The sequence below is a fragment of the Zalophus californianus genome, chromosome 8, assembly GCF_009762305.2.
Source record: "Zalophus californianus isolate mZalCal1 chromosome 8, mZalCal1.pri.v2, whole genome shotgun sequence".
In the NCBI taxonomy this organism is placed as follows: Eukaryota; Metazoa; Chordata; class Mammalia; order Carnivora; family Otariidae; genus Zalophus; species Zalophus californianus.
Genome location: NC_045602.1, coordinates 135,516,835 through 135,541,851, shown reverse-complemented (window position 1 = coordinate 135,541,851; position 25,017 = coordinate 135,516,835). Strand labels below are relative to the sequence as shown.

Below are 25,017 nucleotides of genomic sequence, written 5' to 3'. Positions count from 1 at the left end.
CATACAATTGTGGTCCCGTCCCCGAGCCTGCAGCAACCCTCCCCACTGCCCCAGGGTTCTTCACTCTCACCAGTTTATACTCAGCCTTTAGCAACTCAGGAGAGTTAGCACTTAACTCTTCCTACTGCTTACGGCTCCGGCACTTTTTGCTTCAGGTAAGCACAGTTCAGCTGTGGCTCAGGATCCACCAATCTGTCCAGAGTTCAGAGCGGCAGTTTATCTCAGAAGCCCAGTTCTCTGGTGGGTCCAAGAAAAGTCATCGATTTTTCAGTTTGTTCAGCTTTTTATTTATTTGTTGTTATTGTTGTAGGGGTGGGAGTGATGACTCCCAGGCTCCTTACATGGAGGAGTCAAAATTGGAGCCCGTTGCAGTTTTCATGGCTTAGAAAAAATGTGCTCATTTGGTACATGTTCTTTTTTGACAGACCACAAAGACAAACTTTGGAAGGAGGGCGCCAACAAGTTTCGTTCAGCAGCAGAGCATCTGATCCTTTGCAGAGCAGGTGCCATTTATTTCACTTGTCCTGATGACCTTGTGCCAAAGGGACGGATACCTCAATTTCCAGCAGAGAGCTCAGTGAGGTTTGGTCACCAGTCCGAAGTCACACAGTCTGCTGGGTACAAAGTTGGGTTTCAAACACAGCTACCATGCCAGGGTCCTTCCCGAGAATCTGAGCCACAAGACCCTCTCAGTGTTGTCATTGGTTGAGATGTAACTGCACGCCTAAAAATGGCTATCTTTCTAGTTGCTTCCCACATCCATTCTAATAGGTCAGGTTTTGGGGTTTTCCCACATCAACTGTGAAACTGAGCAAGACTCCAAAGATAAAGGTTTTATTCCCTCAGGCGAGTGTCCGCAAACTTCCTGTAAGGGACATATAGCAAAATTTCCCGATTTACAGGTCACATGTCCTCTGTGGCCATTTACTCAGCTCTGCTCTTCTGCTCACAGTGGAGACTATACATAAGTAAATGGGCGTGGCTGGGTCTCAGTAAAACTATTTGTAAATATTGAAATTTGAATTTCACTTAATTCCCACACATCGCAAAATACTATTCTTCTTTTGATCTTTATCTGTCCATTAACAAATGTAAAAGCTGTTATTTCGTTCAACAGGTGCACAAAACCAGGTGGCCAGGAGGGTCTGGCCCACCAGCTCTGGTTTGCTCTGAGTCCCACAGACAACGGTACTGGTTAAGAATGAAGGCCGCGGCTGCGTTTGGAAGGGTGACACGAGCTTGGAAGGTATCTGATGTCATACTTACAGAGAGGTGATAATGGTGATAATAATGGGTATTTATGAGCAGAATTGAAACAAGTCGTGCTAAGTCCTTTGTGTAGAGATCTTCCTCGCTTCCCTCCACAGCCCTCAGGAGGACCTATAATGGATGCGCCCATTTAACAGATGAGAAACTGGAAGCCGAGTCACACACTAAGTGACGGAGTGGACATTCCGTCTCAATGGCTCCTGTCAGCTCCGCTCTGGGGGAGTGGTGGGGTGGGCTGGGGTACGATGAGTATGTGAAATCTGCCATCTGGGACAGATTCTCTATCATACATTAAAAGGATGGGAAGAAAGGCATCTCTCTGGATTCAGAAGCTGGGACACCCTTGCTTTTCAGCTTTCGCGGACTCATTCTCCTTTTTCCTGGTGACTCTAGCACTGTATGTGACCCACTGTCCCCAAGACCGTCTGCGTTCTCTGAGCGGCCAGCCCAGAGCCCACCATGTAGGATGTTACCCCTAGACCTGTGTTAGCACGGGAGGCAAATCGCTGAGCGTTGGAACATTGTTGTGAGCTTTGGCATAATGTGTCTTATTACCGTGAATCGGTGCTTAAGCCACCGGGGCTAGTGTGCGGCTAATTTAACATAGACTATAACTTAATGAAAACCTGCATCCTGGACCCTTGGCCTGTTCCTGCATTTGTACAAGGCACTTTGCACGTTAAAGTAATTGCAAAAACTTATGAGGACGCCAGGAAAGTTGACTCTTCCTCTTTATGAAGAAAACAAATGTGTTTTTCTGCAGACTGCCAAGGCTCCGTTGCAATGATTTAGCAGATGGAGCCAGCACATGGGAGCCTGCCGGGCGCAGCTGTCTGCTTTTTCCAGTCTGAGGGGTTTGTGACTGCACCCATAGCACAGACGTGGGCAAAACATTCTCTGTCCCTGCAGCCCACTCTTCGAGCCCGCGATGTCACTTCAGGTGGGGGCGGGGGACCTGTTGGGAGACGGGGCTGAGAACCAAGCCAAAGCATCGGCACCTGAGAAAGCTGACTGCAGGTTCTCTACATTTTTACTCACATTTGGGTTGAAGCCCCTTCAAAGTGCCCTGTCACTGTAGGAGGGGGTGCCCCGGATGGCCCATGACCTAGGTGGGAGGTCAAGGCCGAGCTGCTGCTCTTCTTCCACATCCCTACTGCTGTGCTCCAAAAATGAACCATTTGAGGGCAAGGGCCCAGCAAGAGAAAGGCTAGGGAATTCGCTTTTGAAGATTCACCTGGCTGTGAGATTTTGGTTCTATTCGTTAAGTGCTTTTTCTTTTGAATTCAGCCAGAATTCAAAACTTGGGTGCTTTTTTTTTTTTTTTTTTAACTGACCCATCTTTAGTATGAATAGTTTAGGGGAAAAGGAAAACAAGAATTGAAATAAGTTTAGGGTCTGGGCTTATGAACAACCCACTATGCAAAGTTATATTTGTGTTCGAACAAATGAAGACAAACTTAGTGGCTTAAAACAGCATAAATTTATTCCAGCTCTGGAGGTCAAAATCAAGGTGTTAGCAGGGCTGCACTCCTTCTGGGGGCTCTGGGTGGTGGGGAGTATGCTTTCTTGCCTTTTGCAGCTGCTGGAGACTGCCTGCACCCTTTGGCTTGGGGCCCCTTCCTTCGTCTTTTAAAGCCGACAGCGTAGCATCTTCTTTTTTTTTTTAAAGATTTTTTTTTTTTTTGTATTTATTGAGAGAGAGAGAATGGTAGAGAGAGAGCACGAGAGGGAAGAAGGTCAGAGGGAGAAGCAGACTCCCTGCTGAGCAGGGACCCCGATGCGGGACTCGATCCCAGGACTCCGGGATCATGACCTGAGCCGAAGGCAGTCGCTTAACCAACTGAGCCACCCAGGCGCCCCAGCGTAGCATCTTCTAATCTTTCCATCTCTGCCTCTCCTGCTTCCCTCTTTCTCTTATAAGACCTTTGTGATCACACTGGGCATACCTAGATAATCAAAATAATTCAGAACAATCTTCCCATCTCAAAACTCTTAATCACATCTCAAAGTCCCTTTTGCCACAGCAGGTGGCAAATGCACACATTTCGTGGATTAAGATGTGGACATCTTTGGGAGGTGATTATCCTGTCTACCACAAAAACATTTTGCATTAAATTTCCCTTTCTTCATGGGCTAAGGACTTTCCCAAGAATAAGGTCTCCTGGGAACGGTTGGAATCACAAGACCAAATTATAGGGCTAAGGCTTTTTTGGTTGTAAGTAACAGAAACCCACTTGACTAGCTTAAGAAAAAGAGGGGGTTTGTTATTGCTGAGGTCTGAAGACCAGGAAGTAGAGTCAGACCCCATGAAGGCTCAGAGCCAGGACCTGGAAACATTCTTCTCTCTGGAACACATGACTCCCATTTCTGCTTTACCTTTAGGCTCCTCTTCCCCACTGGCCGGTTGTAATAGTCAGCTCAGGCTGTCATAATGAAGGATCACAGACTGGGAGGCTGGAACAAGAGAAATTAATGGTATCCCAGTTCTGGAGGCCGGAAGACCAAGATCAAGGTATCAGTAGGGTTGGTTCCTTCTGAGGCTTCTCTCCTTGGCTGGTAGGTGGCTGTCTTCTCCGTGTCCCCACGCGGTCTTCCCTCTGTGCGTGTCTGTGTCCTAGTCTCTCTCTCTCTCTCTCTTTTTTAAGATTTTATTTATTTATTTGGCAGAGAGAGACACAGCGAGAGAGGGAGCACAAGCAGGGGGAGCGGGAGAGGGAGAAGCAGGCTTCCCGCGGAGCAGGGAGCCCGACGCGGGGGCTCGATCCCAGGACTCTGGGATCACGACCTGAGCCGAAGGCAGACGCTGAACGACTGAGCCCCCCGGGCGCCCCTGCCCTAGTCTCTTCTTATAAGGACATCAGCCATTTTGGATTAGGGCCCACCCTGGTGACCTCATTTTCACTTATTCACCTATATAAAAGACTCACCTGTCTCCCAATACAGTTACATTCTGAGGTGCTGGGGTTAGCATTTCAACATATGAATAGGAGGGTATCACTCAGCCCCTAATACCAGCTTTCTCCTCTCCTCTGAGCATCTGACCACCCCAAGGCTCCTGCTTGAACTTATCTGCCAATAGAGACCACTTAGGCTCCTGAGTACCAAAGCCGAATTCTTTGGGGCAGGAAATTCAGTGGGTCTAACTTGGGTAGGGCAGTCACTCACGTGCCAGGTGCTGCTGGCCAAAAAAAGTAGGGGTTCCCTAGCTTGTTGGTCTAAGTGGACCAAATGCTGGGCAAACAGCCCCTCGATCTCAGTGGCTTCACGTCATCCAAATGTGACCTCATCCATGGCACGGTCCCCATTGCTAATCGCCATGGTTTCCCAAAGGGTCTTTTCCTCTTCAAGCTAATGAGCTCCCGAGCAGCCACCCACTGGCTCACCACGTGCCTCTTTGTTAGGGCGACCAACTGTTTTCCTGGGCCCAAGAAGGACTCTGGCACACAGGGACTTTCAATTTTAAAACTGGGACAGTCCTGGAGAACCCAGGATGAGCAGGTCACTCTCATGTTTGTTCAAACACATTTTTCAGTAACAGAGAGAACACTGCTTCACCACCCTGGAATTAATGAGAACCCGAGAGAAGCTGACATGCAACCATATGAGCCACCCTGCTGGCAAATGTCTGTTCCCCAAATCTCATGGATCAAACTCTCTGCTTAACATCTGGCCTGAGGGCAGAATCTGTCTGAGGCTCCCTGGGCCAAGCACCTGGACATTAAAAAAAAAAAAAGCAAAAAAAAACGTGACTAGGTCTTATCCTTGGGTGATCTGAATTAATACAGTTATCTCAACTACTGAAAAACCAAGAGGTCTGGTGCCAGGCTGTGTTCTCCACGAGGCAGCATCGTCTGGAGCTGTGTGCAGGGTCCTCTGGGATGGGGACTGGGCGGTTCAGTCCCCCGAGGTGTCACCAATCTCTTTTCTCTCCTGTCTAGCTCACTGACCGTGACATCCCTGGCTGGCCACTGAGCCAGCTGGGTTGGTCAGAGGTGGTGTTCACTTGCAGACTTTGACCCAGTCAATCTTGGAAGAAGAAATCTCAGTGTGGATTTCTTCTCATGAAACACTCATCTTATCGGGGCAGTTGTAAACTCCATCCCCCCACAACCCACCCAATCTCAGTTTTCAGGCTCTATTTTACCTTCATGGGGAGAAAGAGGTCAGGGAAAAGGCAGCCAGGTGGGCAGAACCCGGTTTCCTGGTGATTTGGAGTTGCTCAAGCCAGCAGCCTGCTCTACCAGCGTCGTAACACCAGACAGGTAGCCCGCCCTGGGGGCCTCCGGGTTCCGGGGGCTCAAAGCAGAGTCCTCACCTGTCATTTTTCTTAGCAACAGGGCCTCCACTGTCTCCACAGCTTGTCTTGCAGTGTCAGGAGTTTCTATTTACCAGCCAAAAAGGAGGCTGAAGGGTTTGATGCTTGCTTTGAAATCAGCACCTGGGGTTTGGATTGTGTTCTCTGTCTCCTGGTGGGCTCGTGTTCCTCTCCGAATCAAAAGCAAAAGGAAAAGAGACAGACTGGGGTAAAAATATTGGAGAAACTTGAAGAAAATGCTGTCCCAGTTTATCTTCAGAGGATATTCACCCAGCCCTTCTGATGGTGCAGGAATTCGCTGCAACTCTTTCTGACTCCCACTGACCCTTAGAAAATTAAGGGACAATGACAGTAAAAGAGGCTTTGTGACATGTTAATTTGCCAAATGTGGGTGGTGGGCTATGTAGTGATGGGGGTCTCATGCATGGGGTCAAAGTGGCTTTCTTGAAATATTTATTTACTTGACAAATGTCTGAGAGTGTCCATCTTGTTTCTGGCACCAAAGTGGGAGGCCTAGGGTTATGATGGCATCCCAGGGCAGGTCTTCTCGCAAGCAGACTATTGTCCTAATGTATTAGGGCTCCCCTGAGAAAACCAATAAGGAATATATATATATATATATATATATATAAAATTTATTATAAGGAATCGGCTGATGCTATTATGGAGGCTGAGAAGTCCCATGATCTGCTATTTGCAAGGTGAAGCTAGAGACCCAGCAGAGCTGGCAAGGTTCTTCGCTGGCCCAAGAGCAGGAGGACCCCCGGTGTTGATTCCAGCCTGAGTCTGAAGGCCTGAGAACCAGAAACCCTGAGGGCAGGGGAAGAGCTAAGTCCCCACTCAGTCAGGCAGAGAGCCAACTCAACCTTCCTCTGCCTTTTTATTCTATTTGAGCTCTGAATAGATTGGCTGAGACACACCCACATTGGGAAGGGCAGTCTATGTACTTTGTCTATGGATTCAAATGTTAGTCTTACCCAGAAACATCGTCCCAGACGCACCCAAAATCATGCTTGACCAAATGCCTGGGCAACCCATGGCCCAGCCACACTGACACATAAATTTACCCATCACAGACGGGGCGGGCGAGTCCCCATCTCAGCCCAAGGCGGCCAGGAATCTTGCACCAGAGGGAAAAAGGTATAGAGCGAGCAAAACCAGAAGATGTCCTTCCCATCACTACAAGGTTTCCAGGGTGGGAGGGACTGCTTCATTTGCATTATTCTCAGGCTGAGTCTGTGATCCCAGCCTTTTCCAGACCAGCAGCAGGTGCCCCCTGGGTTTGGCCACACCTCTTGAGGGCAGGAGCACCAGCTCAGTCCATTCTCGTTGCTGGTTCTGAATGACTGGATTGGTCCTGGCCCCTCCCTCTGTGACTCCGAGTCCTCTGTTCACCCTTGTCCCAGCTCCCCACCTTGCAGCCTGGGACGATGGTGCAAGTCTGGTGTCGCAAAAACCTCTGGGTAAGTGTCACCGTAATTTAGGCAATGCTGGGGGCTCCCCACACAGAGTCACAGCTAGATCTCTGCTGCTTGCGAAACGTCATTTATTTCCACGTTTGTTACTTCCATCTTGCAGCCTGTGGGCAGGCTTTCTCTAAAGCAATTATAATGGGGCGGGGGTGGGGTGGGGAGATCCTTGGACCTGAGTTGGGCAGCTGTTGATGTCGCGCTGGGTAATGTCATAAGTGCGATCAGCCCGTCCGAGGATTGAACGACTGGAGGGATTTTGCTATAGGTGATGACCACGCACGGAAATTCTGGAGCCAAATAACGTCTAGTCTTGCCTCCCTCCCGCCCTTGGTCAACCCCCCTTGCACACTCCGGCTTTGTTCTGAAACTGGCCGAGGCCCTCCAGAGCTTGGAGCGTGCCTGGGCCGGACAGAGTGGCCTTTGGACGTGTCAAATGCAGGGGCTCCTGAAGCGCACACCTGTTGTTGCCTGGGCGCACAGGTGTGGCTGCACACGGCAGGGAACCACAAAGGGAGAAACCATCCCTTTTCTGTTCTTTTAAATGGCTCTCACCGCTTCAAGGGGAAAGTCTCAGTGGGGTGCAAATCTGCTTTTCCTACTTCCCTTGCCTTCCAGCAAAGAGAGAGTGGGACGCAGGCGCAGAAACTTCAGGTGGGGCTCCGTAGCCAGAGGGGCATCACAGTTACAGAATTCCACTGTATTTATGTGCATGGGTAGTTTTTATTTGTGGGAAGTGATGCCTGTTTTTCCTTTAAGACAGTTATTTAAAAGTTACTTGTAAGTACACTTAGGATAAGACAGTTATTTAAAAGTCACTTGTAAATACACTTAGGACACAAAAGTGAGAATTCAAGCAAAATACCAGGTTTGGGGTGGGGGTGGCAGGGCATGCGCCATGAACCCCACCCTTGGCTACGGGCTGCCACACGTTGTTGTGTAAGTGCCTGGCTCCTGGCTCTGCAGTGTGCTTTGGGCTGGCGGATGGGCGTCTCCTGGGAGCTGGTGAGGGATGCAGGAGGCTGGGCCGACTCCAGGCCGGCTGAACAAGAAGCACTTTAACGGGAATCCTGAGGTTTTGTGTGCAGGTTAAAGCTCGAGGTGTCTTGATCCAACACCTAGATATGTACATCCTATCTCCCAGTAGACTCCTTGAGGTTGGGGACCTCACTCCATAAGACCCAGAAGCACCACTATCTTATTTAGCAAAACAGACACACAATAATTTTGGTGTCCCCAGACTGTGCTACCTCATTACTCAACTACAAGTTGTGGAAAGAATGGAGATATCGCTGCAGCCAGAAGCAATGAATGAATGAATGAATGAATGAATGGACATACAGTTCTTACCAAGTACCCACCATTTCCCAAACTGGATGCTAAGCTAGGAGGTGTAGAGAGGATTAAAACAAAGAGCTCGCCCTCCAGGAAGTCAAGTCTCCTAGAGGAAACTGAGGGACGAACACATAACTACCACCCAGTGGATTGAGTGAGGCAATAGCACTGTGGGCAGGGACTCCTGAGAAGCAAACAATAGGAATATTGTCTAGCGTAGCCAGAAGTTAGGGAGGGCTTCTTGGAAGAGGAGACTCTTCTTGCTGTATTTGAAAAGACGAGAAGGATTTGAGCAAAGAGGGGAAGGGAGGAATTCCAGGCACTGGGGGTGGCACAAGGAGAGGCAAAGGGTCAGGGATAACAGTCTGGCCTGGGGCCTGGTTTGGAGAGGGAGGCAGCGCCAGATCACAGAAGGTTCCAGAAGCCACGGTGTGGAAGCTGAGCTCGTTGAAGGGTTTTCAGCAGGGGGAAAAAAGAAGTCGGCATGGTCATATGTCTTAGCAGGGGACACCCTGGCTCAGGGTGGAAAATGAGGGGGCGGCGTGTGGCACGCAGCTGACCCATGTGGGGGCTGCTGTTCTGGTCCAGGTGGGAGGCGAGAGAGTTTGGAACTGGGGCAGGGGCAGGGCAGGGACAGTGCCGAGAAATACCTTTTCCTCCCTGGGTTCCAGACTGTGGGAGATGCTCCTGCTCTCTGCTTCAGCAGGGATGCTGAAGAGAGGAGGCATCCCTTTCTTTCTCTCTCTCTCTCTCTTTTTTTAAGATTTTATTTATTTATTTATTTGACAGAGAGAGAGCACAAGCAGGGGGAGCAGATAGAGGAGGAGGGAGAAGCAGGCTCTGTGCGGAGCAGGGAGCCCGATGCGGGGCTCGATCCCAGGACCCCGGGATCAGGACCTGAGCTGAAGGCAGACGCTTAACTGACTGAGCCACCCAGGCGCCCCTAGGCATCCCTTTCTTTGCTCAGCCTGCAGCCAACCCCAAATTTCATGGGCACCTCCTTGCGGGAGCCAGCTTGAGTTTTTCTTGACGGAACATTTGTGGGTAATAATTCCCATCCTGCCTTGAACTCCTGCCTTCCCACTGTGATTTCAGGTTCAAAATTGTCCACTGCTCTGGAGTTTGTGTTGGTGGTGTTGCGGGGGGAGTCCTCCGGTTGATTCCCCACCAGACATAGGCTCTCATAGACACAGTTCATTTGGAACACGAACCCGGGAACCTCCATACGGGTGTAAGTAGACAGGAAAGGGAAGGAAGCCAGGTGTCATCAAGCCAAGGATCACTGAGGGCACCTGGAGCTTGTGCGGCTGGGGACTTCTGGAAGCCAGTGTGGAGGACTTGACTGAGTCATCCCAACTGATGGTGCTTCTACCTCTTACCAGAGAGGGGCGCCCATGTGCTCAGCTCTCCCCAACTCTGCGTGCGCCCAGGGACATCGCATTGGTTGCTCGAGATGGGCCGTGCATGGTAGGAGCGTTCACGGGGCTGTGGGTGCAAGGGGCTGCCTTCACGGGTCCACCCTTCACTGGGTCCTTCCCTTCATTCCTCCTGTACATTCGGGGATGTGACAAGAAGTGAACGGGGTCAGACACATGGCCATGCTAACTGATTTTCGATGTCATTGCAAAGGGTCTCCGAATCAATGACTGGGACAAGGCCCCCTGTAGGGGAGGGCCGCCCAGCACCTTGCGGAGGGCTGAGGACTGGCCACAGACATGGCGCAGTGGAAAAGCAGGAAACGACCAAGAACAGGGGCTTGGCTGGGTATGTGTCTAGTAACCTCACAAGGAAACGCCCTGCGACCAGTGATCACCATGGAAAATAAGCCAGCTAGAAACAAGTATTTGTAATAGGATTCCGTTTTGGTAAGAAAGGTAATCTGGGTGGCTATTGCACTAAAATGCAGCATTGGTTTGAGAGGCTAATTTTAGCTTACTTGTTATTTTTACAATGAGCTTATGGAATTAAATGCTGTGTCTGTTCCTCAAGGACTGGGTGTCCGTTCAGTGTCAGCTCAGTGCTTTCTCCACGGTTACCCGGATCTTCCATGAATCAGCTCTGAGCCTCAGTTTCCACAGCTGTAAGGCAAGGATAAAAGCAGTATCCGGCTTAAAGGCTCGAGCCAGGGACATGCAATAAAATTTTTTATTTTAAAAATTTAAAAACATTTTAAAATATAAGATTCAGTATAAACGCTACTTATTAATTTATCCCAGGGCTGATGGCCCAGTTTCTGCCGCCATGAAGGAAGACATGGAGACCCAGAGAGAAAGAGCAATTGGAAAGGCCACTGGGCGCTGGCAGGGCTGTGCTGGAACCAGTCTTTGGCCAAAATCCATCCGGTTCCACAGCCGTGCGGCTGCGGCAGCCCCAGGGCTCTGTAAAGGAAGGAGCGCTGAGTGGGTTTACCGAAATGAATACTCCCCGAGCCTGTTTCCCCAGGACAGCGTGTCTTTTCTGAGGCCGTTTTGAAATGATAACAACTGGAAATGCAGTGATTTCTCTGGGAGCACCCCCCGTACCCCCACTCTAAAGAGCCCCTAGAAGGGGCTCTGGCCAGCAGCAACCTCTAGGGTAGACACAGCTGTGACCCCGCGGAAGAGCTGGAACTTTCTCTGCAGATGCGACGTGTCTTTCTTCCAGGGTAGGATGAGGTAGGGAGGGAAGGGGAGGGAAGGGCTGCCCTGGAAACCCGGACCCCCAGCAGCCCCACCGCTGGCCTCGGATTCAAAGGGCACTAGCTACAGACCGCCTCCAGAAAGAATGAAGATGCCAAGATGATAGTCTCTTTTCCTGTGAAGTCACCTGGCCCCAGTGCTCTGATGCTCTCCGGAAGGTTCCCTCTGGCAGGAAGAGAAGGTGAAAATCCCTGGAAGGGGAGGAGGGGCTGGAAAGAGATGGAGGAGTGGGCACCAGTAAAAAACGCTTCTGTTTCTATGAAGACCTGAGGCTGGAGTTCCTTGCCTGTGGCTGCGGCTGTTTCAGAGGGATGGGGGCAGAGGCACCTGGACAGTGAGGACAGTGACAATGACCGCGATGACAACAACAGGGGCCACCGTCCTCCTAGGGTGCCCTGGGGTGGGGGACGGTGTGCAAGGGCTGCAGGTGGGGGCCGGACTGTGGCTCAGGAGCCTCGGTGTGGACGCTCCACCGTCCTGCCGCTAAGACACTCATTCTAGGAAAAAGCCAGTGCCATGGAAGGTTATCCTCAGGAAACTAAGGAAGAATGGGTCCCGTTCAACCGCAGAAGGGCCAGGTGATCTGGGCGGGTTGTGCACACAGACCACATTTCTGGTCGAAGAGAGCAGACGCCTGCATGTGCCCTCCTCCCTCCTGCCCTTCTCCCCTCTCCTTCCCTCCCTCCCTCCCCCCTCCACCCCGGGCTCCTCACCTCCCTCCTTCCTCCCTCTTCCTTCACTTCCTCTGTTCCTTCGGTCCACCAACACTTGTCAAGCACCCACTGGCCCCTACGCTCTGTGTTGGGCATAGAGTAATTCCAAGGGGAAGAAGACAGGGTCCATTTTCTTGCAGGAGCCACGGGCTGTCAGGGAGACGGATTTGACCCCAATAAAGGCCAAGCCACGTGCCCTAGGAGAGCTATGCAGGCACTGCCTGGCGCGCGGATCAGCACCTGCCTCTTGTTATTTGCTGCCTGCCTGGCAGGTTGGCTTCCAAATGACACTGTGTGCATACTCGGCTCCCTTGAACATTCGATCGGTTCCAATAAAATCCTATTCATCTGAATGTCAGTTGGTGAAAATTCATAAATTAAGCAGATTCAGATGGAACACCTTGCAGTTTTGGCCGCAGGTTGAGGCGTCCTCTGCCAGCTTCTGGGGCGAGAGCTCGCTCCGTCCTTCTCCCGATGTACCCCACCACTAGCCCGCTGGGTGCCATGCTTCAGAGGAACGTGCCTCCGTCTTATGCTCAGGAACAGTCCTCTACATGGTCTGAACAACGCCTTCATTGTCTGGGCAGTAGCCGGGGCTGCTCGGGGCTTCCTTAGTACCTTTGGGTGCATCTGAGAACCTTCCTGCTGTCCCTGGCGGGAAGGGCATCTGCCGTGGTCATGGAAGATGCAGATGGCAAATGGGCTCTTCCACTCTGGGTCCAAGTGGGCTCTTGTCACTGTCCATGTGGGCTGCCCATGGGGTGAGGGCCGTGGGCACGAGGGGCCGCCTTCACGGAAGGACCACTCTGTGACTGGGTGGATCATTAGGGCAGCCCTACCCGAATGTCTCTGAATTTTTGCTTCTAAGTGAATCTCGTGAAAGATGACCTGTCCCAAGACCTGAGGCTTCGCCTTGCATTTCTCTTCTGGGGGAAGTAAACTCTGGTGGGCATTTTTCTCCTATGATTCACACCTATCTTGTTTGCCTGCCCCCAAACGCACCCGGATTCTCCTCAGAGCCCCGCTGGTCCACGTGGAGTTGGCACCACCCATCTTCAGGGATAGCAGGAGACCCTGGTCTCAACCCATCGGCCGGGTCTCTCCCCCTGCCCACCGTGATTGGCTCAGGGGTGTGCTTGTGACCAAGTTCTGGTCAATGAGGGCTTAGAACCTGGACTTTTGTAGGGACTGACAGGGAAGAAATAGTTCTTTTCTCTGGGGACTCGACCCTAGAACATTCTTTTCACTCCAAGCATCTGGGAATTCATATTTCAGACCTTTGAATGTGTCTACCAAGTATAGATTAAAAAAACCTCCTTGGCATTTCATGTTTTCAGTAATTTCTAGTCATTCGATGGTTTCCATTCTTGATTGTGAAAGCTCTAGTTCTTCCAACCTGTTCTCCTTGGCAGGAACCATGTTGCTCAATTATTTTGGTCTCCATTTGCAAAACGTGTAGCGATCTGGGCATCTTCAATGTCTTTGCTTCTTCCCCTGATACAGATGGCTTCAGTCCAGCAGCGACAGACCCTGGTCCCCACTGGTCTAGCTGATGTTCTCCCTCTTTCCTGGCTGGGGGGCGTGCCCGAGCTCCGGGCACACACCGGCAAGGATTGATGTGCCCTAAAGTCAGTTGATTTTGCAAGGGTCACACTCCCTTCTCTTGCTTTGGGTCTGCCCCCAACTTTCATGGTTTTCTTTTTTCTCCTTTGCCCCGTAGCAAGAGTGACAGCATCACACCTTGAATTAGGACTCAGACACCGGCACCGCATTTTAAATCTTCAGCATAATTTCTTTTCTTTTTTTTTTTTTTTAAAGATTTTATTTATTTATTTGAGAGAGAGAGAGAAACACAGTATGAGAGGGGAGAAGGTCAGAGGGAGAAGCAGGCTCCCCGCCGAGCCGGGAGCCCGATGTGGGACTCGATCCCAGGACTCCGGGATCATGACCTGAGCCGAAGGCAGTTGCTTAACCAACTGAGCCACCCAGGCGCCCTAAATCTTCAGCATAATTTCAAGTGGGGTGGGGCAGAGAAAGGATGCTGGCCTCATCTGGTAGAAGGACTGTGGGGGGGTCAGAGCATTTTTGTGGGGCGGCCGGCTGGCTGCGTGCTGGTGTGGCCAGGCCGGCTGGGAGAATGCGGGAGGGACAGAGTGCAGGGCGCCCAGGACCATGTCCACTCCTTCTTTCATGGTTGCTCTATGCCACAGCCGTCGAGGCCCCCCCACCACCGTTTGTTTATCCAGCTTCCTTCATTTTATTTTCCAAAGCTGGCTTTGTTTTTCTCTTGCCTTTGTTTTCCTAGGAAAATGGAATACCCACTTTCTAAACCCTCTCTGACCCCGAAACCCCCTTGTGATTGGAATTAGATTAAATTCACTTATTGATTCAGGAAATACTGGTAGGTTTACAAATATTGAGTCTCCCCATCCAAACACACTGCTTCTCTGTGTATTGGGGTCTTCTAGAATGTTTTTTAATAAGATGTTGTGGGATTTTTCCTGTAGATTTTGCAGTTATTTCTTAGTTTACTCCTAGATATTTTATAATTAAAAAAAAAGCAGTTGTGAAGAGACCATATCTACCTGTTTATATGTTGAACTTTCAATATATGGGTTTACTTCATGTTCTGGGATATGCTTGTAAATTCTGTGTTTTTCTCTGTTTTCTAATTTTTAAATTTTTATTTTATCTTTATTAATTCCCTCTGGCTCTCCTTGGGTTCATTTTGTTCTTTTTTTTTTTTAGCTCTTTGCTTTGACTGCTTTCTTCACTAAGTTTAGTTATTTCTTGTTCAAATATGAAAACATTTCAATCTCTCATTTCTTTTCTCAGAGTGCAGACTTGGCCACATCCCATACATTTTTATGTGGATTGCTGTTTCTATCATATTTTGTAAAAAAAAATCTAATTTCAGTTTCGATTTCTTCTTTGACTGAAGCAATTTTACAAAGTGATTTTTAGTTTCTGGTAGGTTAGAATTTTTTATTTGTTTTTTAAATTTTGATTTATCCTTTCGTTATAAGGTCAGAGAATGTCATCTGTATAGTTTCCCCATTTTGATATTTATTAAAGTTTTCCTTTGGCCACATGTGTATGGTGGATCTTTATAAACAGCCACAAACATTTGAAAAAAATTGTGTGTTCTCTTATACAGAATTGAATATGTATCTATGTGTCATACATTTCACAAATATTTATTGATGGACTGGTGAGCGTTACACTGGGCATTGAAGAAAATGAGCAAGACGGACATTGAGCCCCCCGCCCTAGCAGTCACCAACTGGGCTAAAATACCAGTGGGCGTGGGGGATGGACAGTTAAACAGGTCGTTACAAATACTGACACACATTTTGTGATGAGGCAGGTAGAGTGTCCCATAGATGCCAGGAGGCATCCTGGGAGGTTTTCTGCAGGAAGAAATATCTAAGCTTAATGATGCCTCGAATCTGTTTTCTTCCTAGATTTTAGCACTATGTTATTTAATGCATGAAGGTTCTTGACTACTGTATCATCATTGTGGTTGCTGGCTTTTATATATATAAATACAAAATAAACTTTTTGTCACACTTTATGCCTTGAATTCTATCGCTTAATCTTTCCCAGAGTCCTTTTTCGAAGTTGTTTCTTTGGGTTTGCGATATGTACACACACACACACACACACACACACAATATACATCTCTGTGTGTGTCTCTTTGCATAGCTCTTGTGCGTACCTCTTTATATTTTGTCTGGGGGATGGTGTGATTTGATTTTAGGTGTGTCTCTCATAAGCAACATATAAGCAGATGTTCTTTTGAAGGCCACTGAAACGACCTTCAATGCCCTTTATTCTCATTATAGGCAAAATGAGAGCTTGGGCCACTTAGGTGAATATTTAAGTAAATAATTAATTGTCTAACAGCCACTGCATTACTTGCCATGCACCAGTCGCTGTTTTAAGCACTTCACATAAATCAGTTGATTCCAGAAGCAACACTCCGAGTGAGGAATTTTTAATGCTCATTTGCAGGTGAAGAGACCAAAACTCAGAGGAGCCGGGCGGCTGGTTCTGGGTCTCAGCTGTGGTGCCTTGGGGATTCCATCCAGGCTCCAGAGAGCAGGTGTGTAAAGTCACCCCACGCTCCCTCTCCATTTCCACTTACCGGTCAGGAAACTGAGGCCAGAGCACTCTGCAAGTGGGAGCAGCCAGGTGGGCGGTGGGGCAAGTGTCAGTATCGCCGGGACTGACGGCATTCCGGCTGTCGGGGGAGGGACCTTCAGTGCCAAGACGTGGTCATCCCCGAGTGCAGACACTGCCTCCCACTCCATGCTGACCCCCAGCCTCTGCGTCCTCTGCTGTGGCCCCACGGAGTCCTGTAAAGACGTAGCCACGTGGAGGACAAGGTAACCTGGGGGAACTGTCTGGAATTGAGGGGACACGCTTTGATTTATAGCAAACGGAGGGACTAGTCAGTTCATGGCTTCTTTTATGAGTCGCGCCCGCCCTGTCCCCCATACAAAGAAGTCCTGTGAGCAGCGGAGGACAATAGGGCCCTTCAGGGCAGGAGAAAGGGCCCTTTTATGCTTGCCCAGGACTTCTGTCCTTTGAGGGACCCTCCTTGTCCTGGGGGTTGGGGACTGTGGGAGCATCAGAGCTGGGATGATGACAGGGTTGGGCGGCTATCAGGATAGCCTGGGGCCCAAACTGGGGGTGTGGGGGTCTCTGCAGGGACTGAAGGTAGGGGGCCCATCACAGGCCTCGGGGCTGTTTGGAGGCTGTCTGAGGATGCCCAGTTCCCAGTGTGAGCGGGCCAGGCAGTGCCCGCCTGAAGGCAGGTCATGGGGTCAGGAACGGGCGGCACCTTGTCCCAAATGACCTTGCCTGCTTGCTCAGATGGAACCTTCTCTGTAGGGCTTTTCAACCTCCTTCCGGAGGGAGCCCCCCTGCCTTCCTGTAGCCCCCACATAGCCTGGGGTGGGGGCAGTCACCCCACCCAAAGGAGAGCTACGGGTGCTTAATGGTGTTCGTCGACCAGACTGGATGCAGAAAAATGGCCTGTCCGCACCCTGCCTTCAACCCTCCCTCCTTTCCTGGACTAGACGGAACTCTGAAATTACTACTAGTTACACGCAGGACTAACTAGCTGTGACTGGATGTCACCCATGATGACTTGTCCCAGGGAGGGTCTCTCTGTTACCTTTCGAGGAGGGGGAGGAGGGAGTGGAGAGAGGCCACTCAGCTGTTGGGGCCTGTCCCCTGAGGCCCTCGGGGGACAGCCCCCCCCACAGCCCCAGCCCAGGAGGAGGGTGTCAGATGTCCTGATGCAGCAGGGTAAGGGGCGTTCCCTCCGCACCTGGCAGAGCCACCGCAGACACCTGCTGAGCTAGGGTCCCGGCTCTAGGGTCTCTCTCATCGCCCTCACCCCTTTCTTGGGCAGCCCCTTCTCCTTGGACCCCTGCACCTCCTCACAGATTGCAAACCTCAGTGTCTTATGTCTGGGACGTTTCACTGCCTGGGCTGCTGTGGAAAGTCAAAGCGCCTTTTAATCTGGAATTCTCGCTGCTGGTGGCAGAGGTCATGTCTCCTGGGAGGGGGTGAAGGTTGGGGGTGAGGTGGGGGCCTCATCGTGAACCTTGGGGCTCCCTCAGTCTGGTGTTGACCGTGCTGGCTTCTGTCCTGACAAGGGTACCTCCCATATGCTCCTCCCCCTTCTGCATTCCGGGGCTTCCTTTTCCTCCATTTGGGGGGTGGGCTAGGGAGGGAGGAGGGAGAGGCCCCAGGGATACAAGGTGGGGTGCAGAGCGGCTCCGGGGGACTCCAGCCCACCTTGGGTCAGGAAAGCTTCTTGGAGGGTTGGCAGCAGCTAAGCTCGGAGCTGTGGCAGTGACAGGAAGCAGAGGTGCCCCGTGCAGTTGGGAGGCGGTGTTGCAAATCGAGGGAAGAACAATGAGTGGTGCACATCCCCACGAGCCTGTTTACTCCACAGCAGAGTGTGTCCCGTGTCTGGGGCTTCTCCCCACCTCCATGGGGCTACTGTGGTCCAGGCCCCCAGCTGGGATCCCTGCTGCTCTTCCAATCCCTCCGGGCCTGTCTTATACCACAACCAGACTGATTGTGAAAAGAAAAATCAGATCACATCATGTCCCTGCCCAAAGCCTTCTGAACCTCCCCACTGCAGGTGTTCACACTCCCAACCTCTCTTGCAAGGCCAGTGACCCACTACTGCATCCCTTCCCATTCACTCTGCTCTTGCCACCGGCGAAGCACTAAGCTTGCTTGCACCTCAGGGCCTTTGCACATGCTGTTCTCCTTGCTTGGCCCAGATGCCCCTATGCTCCACTCTCTCACCTCATTCAGGAGGGGGAGAAGACACCCCAACCCATGTCCATATTCCCACCGTCCCATGTCCCACCCCTCCCTGCTTCATTCCTCTCCTGCTTTCTTCCTGATATTCAGTCTTGTCTTGCATTATATTATATATTTGCCTGCTACTTATTTAGTATGTCCCTTCTGCACAGATCATAAGCTCCTGCTCACCACTCAGTACTTAGTATGTAGTTGTTGCCTAGTAAAACATCTGTTGAATGAATGACTGGTGGGAAAACTGAGTCCGTATGATATAAATGTACGAGGCAGGGTTGGATCATACAGGGCAGTGGTCTTCAGCCCTGGCTGTACGTGGAATGCTTTCCCAAGACACCTGCTACTTTGTCCTCAGGCTGAGGGCAACAGGACCGGGAATACTGTAGGACTTGGGGGTTTCAGAGATCACCTTGGTTACAGCTCCAAGAGCACTGTGAGAGCAGGAGGAGTGGACGCAGGAAGCCCACTCAGGCTGAGACTGTGGAGGTTGGGGAGATGTATGGGGGCGCCATGCTCATTTCTATATTCCCAGGGCTGAGCACGGTTCCTGGTATAGAGCAGGGGACCAACAAATATTTCCTGAGTGAATGATGCCTCACTGAGGAAACAGTCCCACCTTCTTCCCACCCATCAGCTCCTGTAGAAATCCCTATACCCACTTCTCAAAGTGTGGTCCTCAGACCAGCAGCATTAACCTCACCTGGGAGCATGTTAGAAATGCAAACTCTCAGACTGTATACCTGACCTACTCAATCAGAAGCTTTGGGTCATGGGTCTGGTAAGACACACCATGTTTTAGCAAGCCCCCTGGGTGATGCATGGTCAAGTTTGAGAGCCCCTGCCGGAGAGTGATCACGTGGGTGCATTTCACATTGGGACGTACATTTCAAGACCTTATACAGAGAACAATTTCCAGCAAAGCCTGTTGTGGGTGATGCTACCAAAAGACAACATTGCCTTTCCTTTACCTGATCCTAAGATCTTAGAGTGCTATGGGAAATGGCCATAAACTGGACTCAGCTCATCTTTGGGTCTTTATTAAGCTCTTATTGCATCCTGCGGAAAGTGCCAGCCACTCTGGGGAGGGTTTATAAGACGGACGCTGCTGGTGCCCTCATTCTGCTGGTGCCTCATCCAGTTGAGGGCTGTATTCCTTTCCTTGGACTGGTGTATCCAAGTCCCATGAGCCGGTGGCTTAAGCAGCAGAAATGTATTCTCTTACATTTCCGGAGACCAGAAGTCCGAGATCAGATGTTGGAGGGGTTGGTTCCTTCTGGAAGCTCGGAGGGAGAACCCGTTCCGTGCCCCTCTCCTGGCTGCTGGTGGCTTCCGGCCCCACTTTGTTTCTGTCCTCACGCGGACTTCCTCTCTTTGTCCTTCTGTCTCAGATCTCCCTTTCCTCATGAGGCACAGATCGCCAGCTTTAGGGCCCACCCTAAATCCAGGATGATCTCATCTCAAGATTCTTAACTTGATTACATTTCTAAGGACCCTATTTCCAAATAAGGTTCCAGGGGTTAGGACCAAACCCTTGGAGCAACACTGGGACAGGCCAGGTAGCCCGGGGCTGGGGCTGCCTTCCCTCTGTCCAGAGAAGAGAGGACAATGAGGAGTTCTTCCCCATAGCCAGAGTTCTCCGCTGTCGACAGTGAGTTTCCCACCCCTCGAAGCTGGGGGACCACTTGCTGCACGTGTGCTGAGACATTCAGCCCCAGGCTCCTCCGACTTGGCCAATGCTCAGAATCATGGAGCAGCTGGGCCCAAGCCCAGAGGTTGATCAATCTGTCTAGGGTGCAGCCTGGGGGTCAATACTTCTAGGAAGCTTCCCAGCCGGGTTTGGACTAATGCCTTTAGCAGAAAAGGATGGTTCTATTAGATTAGGGTTGCCAGAAAAAATATAGGATGCCCACTGGTGTTTGCATCTCAGGTCAACAATGAACAGTGTTTTAGTGTAAATATGTGCCAGTTTTATATAGGACATACTTATACTAAACAAATTATTCATCGTTCATTTGAAATTCAAATGTAACTGGTATATTGTATTTTTTTTATTAAACCTTGCTATCCTATACTAGATGATCTTTTTTTTTTTTTATTTCTTCCAATTTGAAGAGTCACAGAAGTGTCAAAGATTTATCGGACACTTTCTATGTTCCCAGCGATGCTCTAGGCATCAGGAAAGCAGGAGGGAAGAACCTCTGCTCTCAAAGACCCTATATATTCTGTTTGGGGGTAGGGAGTGGGCGCGAAGCTACAAAATCAGATAAATATACAAGGGCAACTGCCACTGGCAAAGGTGGCCATAAAGAAAAGAAGACTGTGACTGATGGCAGGGGGCGGGGGGGGGATGAGGGTGGGAGGGAGCCAGAGTGGGCGGGCAGGGAGGGCAGCTCTGGGGGCAGCTCTGGGCTGAGGCCCGGAGGAGCGGGGAGCAGCCAGTCCTGAAAAGATGGTCCAGGCAAGAGGAACAGCAAGTATGAAGGCCAGGAGGTGGGAGGGAGCCCAGCATGTCCCAGAAGGAGAAAGGAGGCCTGCAAGATGGAGCAGAGTGAGCAAAGATGATGGGGACGAAGGAGCCAGGTTACTTGGGCTCCTGGGTCTTGAGAAAGAGCAAGCCCAGACAGGCACTTGCATTTTCTGCGCAGTAAGCCACTGGAGGGCTTTGGCAAGGGAGTGACAAGGTCGGCTGTGGAGTATAGAGAGGTCAGTGTGGCTGTCGCTGGGAAGTGGGTGGGAGGTGAACAGAGCAGAAGTGTTGCGTCTTCCTCCAGCTGAGCATGGCTGGTGAGCCGGGCCAGGGCGGAAGTGGTAGAGCACCAGAGAAGTGGGAAGTTTTGATGGATGCTTTTGGGGTAGAGCAGGCAGGACTTGAATTGGATGCAGGGAATGAGGAAAAGTGGCTCAAGACTGAGTCCTGGGGGATGGATGCTGGTGCCAGTCACCGTGATGGAGGATGGGGAAGGGCAGGTTTGGGACGGGAGCATGGGCTCAGGAATTCTGTAGCTCCAGCCAAGGACAGCCCAGGGGAGGAGGGAGGACCAGGGTAGGTTTGGGTGCAGTTTGGGAGTGCCCTCTGCACGTGTGCTGACTGCGGGGGCGGGGGGCGGGAGGGATTTGGCTGCTCTTCGGGCACGCCAAACTTCTCTACCCTGAAGCAGGACCACAGTAAAACGACTTCAACATGTCACTTCCCTGGCTCTAGAAATTTTGCAGCTCATGCGGTTGGCCAACTACCATGAGTTTTTAATAATAATAAACATGAACTCTGAGCAGAAGTTGGGGAGCCCATCTGAAGGAGTGGACAGGGAATTCAGGAACCCACAGTTTCCCAAAATTCTTTTCTGGGGCCACTGAGCCTGCTGTGTGTTTTCAATCATGAATCTTGGTGAGGACAGACTGAAAGCATCTTATTGAATTGCTCTGATATCTTCCTTCAGGCTGATCCAATGCAGGACATGGGAAGGCAGAGAAATACCTATGATGGTGGGTTCCCTCCTGAAAAAAAAAAAAAAATCTCTTCTTGGTGGTCAATCCACTGTCTGGGCAAACAGAGGAGTCCAACCTTCCAATCTGGCTTGGAACTGGCCACAGGAGGGACAAGCCATTCTCAGAAAATCCCTGAGATGAGAGCTGGCCCTTGAGGTTCATGCAAAGCAAATCTTAAAGAATGCATTCAGCTGTAGGTTACAACAGATCCACCCACCCTGGGTTCTTTAGAAGCAAGTCCATGGGTAGGAGAGTTGTTGGTTCTGGGCTGAGCTCTCAACTATGTCCTCAGGGATCCAGCCTTTTCTATCTTTCTGTTTCACCATTCTTGGAGTATTGACTCATTTTTCTCATGTGCCTCATGGTCACAAGATGGTGGCCATAGCTCCAGGTGCTAGTTCAAGGCAAGAAGAAGTGGGAAGGGTTGCATTAGTCACATGACTCCTTTAACAAAAAAAGAAGTTTTCCCAGAAAACTCACCATCAGATTTTTACTTGGAACCAACTCACAAGACCACTCCTACATGCAAGGGAGGCTGAAAGAGTGGGAAGCCAGATTTCTGAATTGGCTTGGATGTTTCAAGTCTCATTGCTGGCCCTTGATGCTCAAATCCCACCTGGGATCTGTTCACAAAGAAGAAAGGGACCTGATCTCTTGATCTCTTGACAGAGATCTGGGAGTATCTCCTATGTGGTGCTGTCCTCAACACTGACCTGCCCCCGTCCCTTGTAGAATGGGGTCTACTGCACGTAAATCTGGATCAGTCAGGAAGGACTCAGACCCAGCTCCTACACTGAGCACCGTGGACACACGAGTAAAAGAGGAGCGATGCTTATTAAGTGTTTACTGTATGCTTACAACTGGACAGTAAAGCACAATTTTAATATGTATCTCAAGAACCCTATGAGGTGGGTCCTTTTCTTGTTTTCATTATGCAAATGAGGAAACTCACGCTTTTCAGAATAACTTGCCCAAAGTCAGAAAAGTCATAAGAGGCAGAGTGAGGATGCAAAGCGTTTGTTTCTTGAATCTGGGCTCTGCACGGCTCAGCACTGGTCTCTCCTCCCAGGGGAATCCGGTGTGCTCAGTGTTCTCACATCCGAGGGGAGAGCACAGAGCACAGGACACTGGGACTTGGGGCCAGTAAAACTGTCACTAGCTTTCTGTGCCAGACAGCAGGCTTCACAATCTGTGATCACGGGACTTTTGTGGGGTGTCTGTCTCCCCCATTAACATGTGCTCATGGACACAGGGAATACGTCTGCCCCATTCCTTGTTGTATGTGCTGAAAATAAGTAGAATGCTCAAAATGAGCCACAGACCTGAAGTCACTGCAGCAGATGCTGCAAAATGCAGATGTTGGTTTGCAATTAAACTGCAACAGACACAGGCAACTCTAAGTGTGAGCTCTGGGGTCAAAAAGAGCAAGGATTTTTTTTTTTTAAGAATTTAACAAAGTATAATGATTTTCTGGAGCAACATTGGGCTGGCCAGCTAGGAATAAAATCAGAGAGTAAGTAAATAACGGCGCTTTGGATCTGGTCGCCTGGCTGGAGTTCTGGGCTCAGACCACGAGGGGGCAGCACTCGAGAGAGGATGCTCCCAGGTATGTGTTGCCTTCTCCCCTAGGGATTTTGCACTCAGACTCTTTGATTTGACTGGTTTCTCTTCTGTCCAAGAACAAGCAAGCACCAGAAGTCTTAGACTTAATCTTTACAGCAGTTAAAGGCCAGAGAGGAGAGTTGGGGTGCAGCTAGAAGTAGTCCAGGAAGGCTGCCTGGTGGAGGTGGATCTTGGTCTGGATGGGTCAAGGTCACTTGTACCAACTTCAACAATTTAATTCACCAGTGTGGTGCGCTCTTGTCCTAGGTGCAGTGGGCATGACAGCAACATCAGATGGGACCTCTTGGGGCAGGGGACCTCTTGGTTGGGGACCCAAGGGGATGCTCACATAGCTATAATGTAAGACAGAAGTGGACAAAGGCAACAAAGAAAAGATAAAAAGTTCAGATTTATCTTGACTGATGGGATGTGGAGAAGTATCTCAGAAAAGGAGACATTGCAGTTGGACCCTGAGGAGCGGGTATCATTAATCAGGATGGCTCATGGGGTCTCACCCTGAGCTTTTTCCACCCGAATTGAGAAGTGACACAAAGAAAGCAATCACCACGTGGTGTGTGTGTGTGTGTGTGTGTGTGTGTGCGTGCGTGTGTGTGTGCGTGCGTGTGTGTGCGCGTGTGTGTGCGCGTGCGTGTGTGTGCGTGCGTGTGTGTGCGCGTGTGTGTGCGCGTGCGTGTGTGCGTGCGTGTGTGTGCGCGTGTGTGTGTGCGTGCGTGTGTGTGCGCGTGTACACGCCCAGCTGTGTGGTTAAGAATGCAAACTTCAGTATTGGGCAGATCTGACTTCAAGTCTCAGCTTGGCTTTTACTAAGCTGGGTCACCCTAAAACTATTTAACCTTTTTTGCATTTACATTTTCTCACTTACAACATGGCTCATAATATTTGTATTTACCTCATAGGTTGTTCTGTAGGTAAATCACATAAACAAGGAAAAAGATTATCAATATCTTGGGACCAAAATGCCAAATGACTTATGACCTGGGAAGAGAGCGATATAAAGGCACGTAGTCATTCATTTAGCAGGTATTTATAAAGCAACTACTATGTACCAGGCACTATGCCAGGTCCTTGAGATATAACAGACTAGAAAAAAAATAACTCTCATTGTCTTCATGGAGCTAGTGCGGAAGGATAATAGACGAAATAACCCGATCTAGAGCAGGGCAGGTGGCCTTAAGTTTTGTGGAGGAGATATGTCAGGGAGGAAGGTAGGAAATACCAGTTTGGAGGGAGGGGTGGTTTTGTAAGTAGTTTGCTCAAGGACGTGGCCTGAGGGCTTGCCTTGGGGTAAGGTGGTAAAAAGTAAATATTTAAAAAATTTTGATACTGACAGAGAAATATAGGTTTAAATATGTTTGGTAAAACCTTTAAAGGCAAACAATAATCAGATTTCCAAAGTCTAAGAGGAAGACAGGGGGAACAAGGGAAACTTAATTCAGTAAAAATAAAGGAAAGAAAACACATAGTAAGCATAAAATGAAATTTGAAGGCAAACGTATGTTACCAAACAGGTGGATTTATAGAGACTCTCAGATCTGATTTAAAAAACAAAGCCAAACTGTTACCAAGAGATGTACAATAGAATGACCCAGAGAGGTGAACGATAAAGAGATGAGTGACGATCAACTAGGCATTGCAAAGGGAAAAGCAGGTCGGGTTGGGAATGCTAAGATTGGGTTGGGTAGAACTGAAGGCCAAAGGCAGTAAACAGGAAAAAGAGAAATATTTTGTATTGATAAAATCTGCAATCCACCAGGGAGACGTACAGGTATGAATCTTAACCC

At 49.9% G+C, this 25,017-nt stretch overlaps 2 long non-coding RNA genes across 2 annotated transcripts; one reads left to right on the top strand and one right to left on the bottom strand.

The window, feature by feature from the left end:
* Window positions 1–436: 436 nt before the first annotated feature.
* LOC113938705 lies at window positions 437–3,787 on the top strand. The gene is made up of 3 exons (XR_003524946.1): window positions 437–503; window positions 1,118–1,246; window positions 3,652–3,787. It is a non-coding gene; the product is annotated as an uncharacterized LOC113938705 (long non-coding RNA).
* Window positions 2,755–5,854, bottom strand: LOC113938706. The gene is made up of 3 exons (XR_003524947.1): window positions 5,585–5,854; window positions 3,646–3,723; window positions 2,755–2,922 (listed from the first exon to the last, which is right to left on the bottom strand). It is a non-coding gene; the product is annotated as an uncharacterized LOC113938706 (long non-coding RNA).
* Window positions 5,855–25,017: the final 19,163 nt, after the last annotated feature.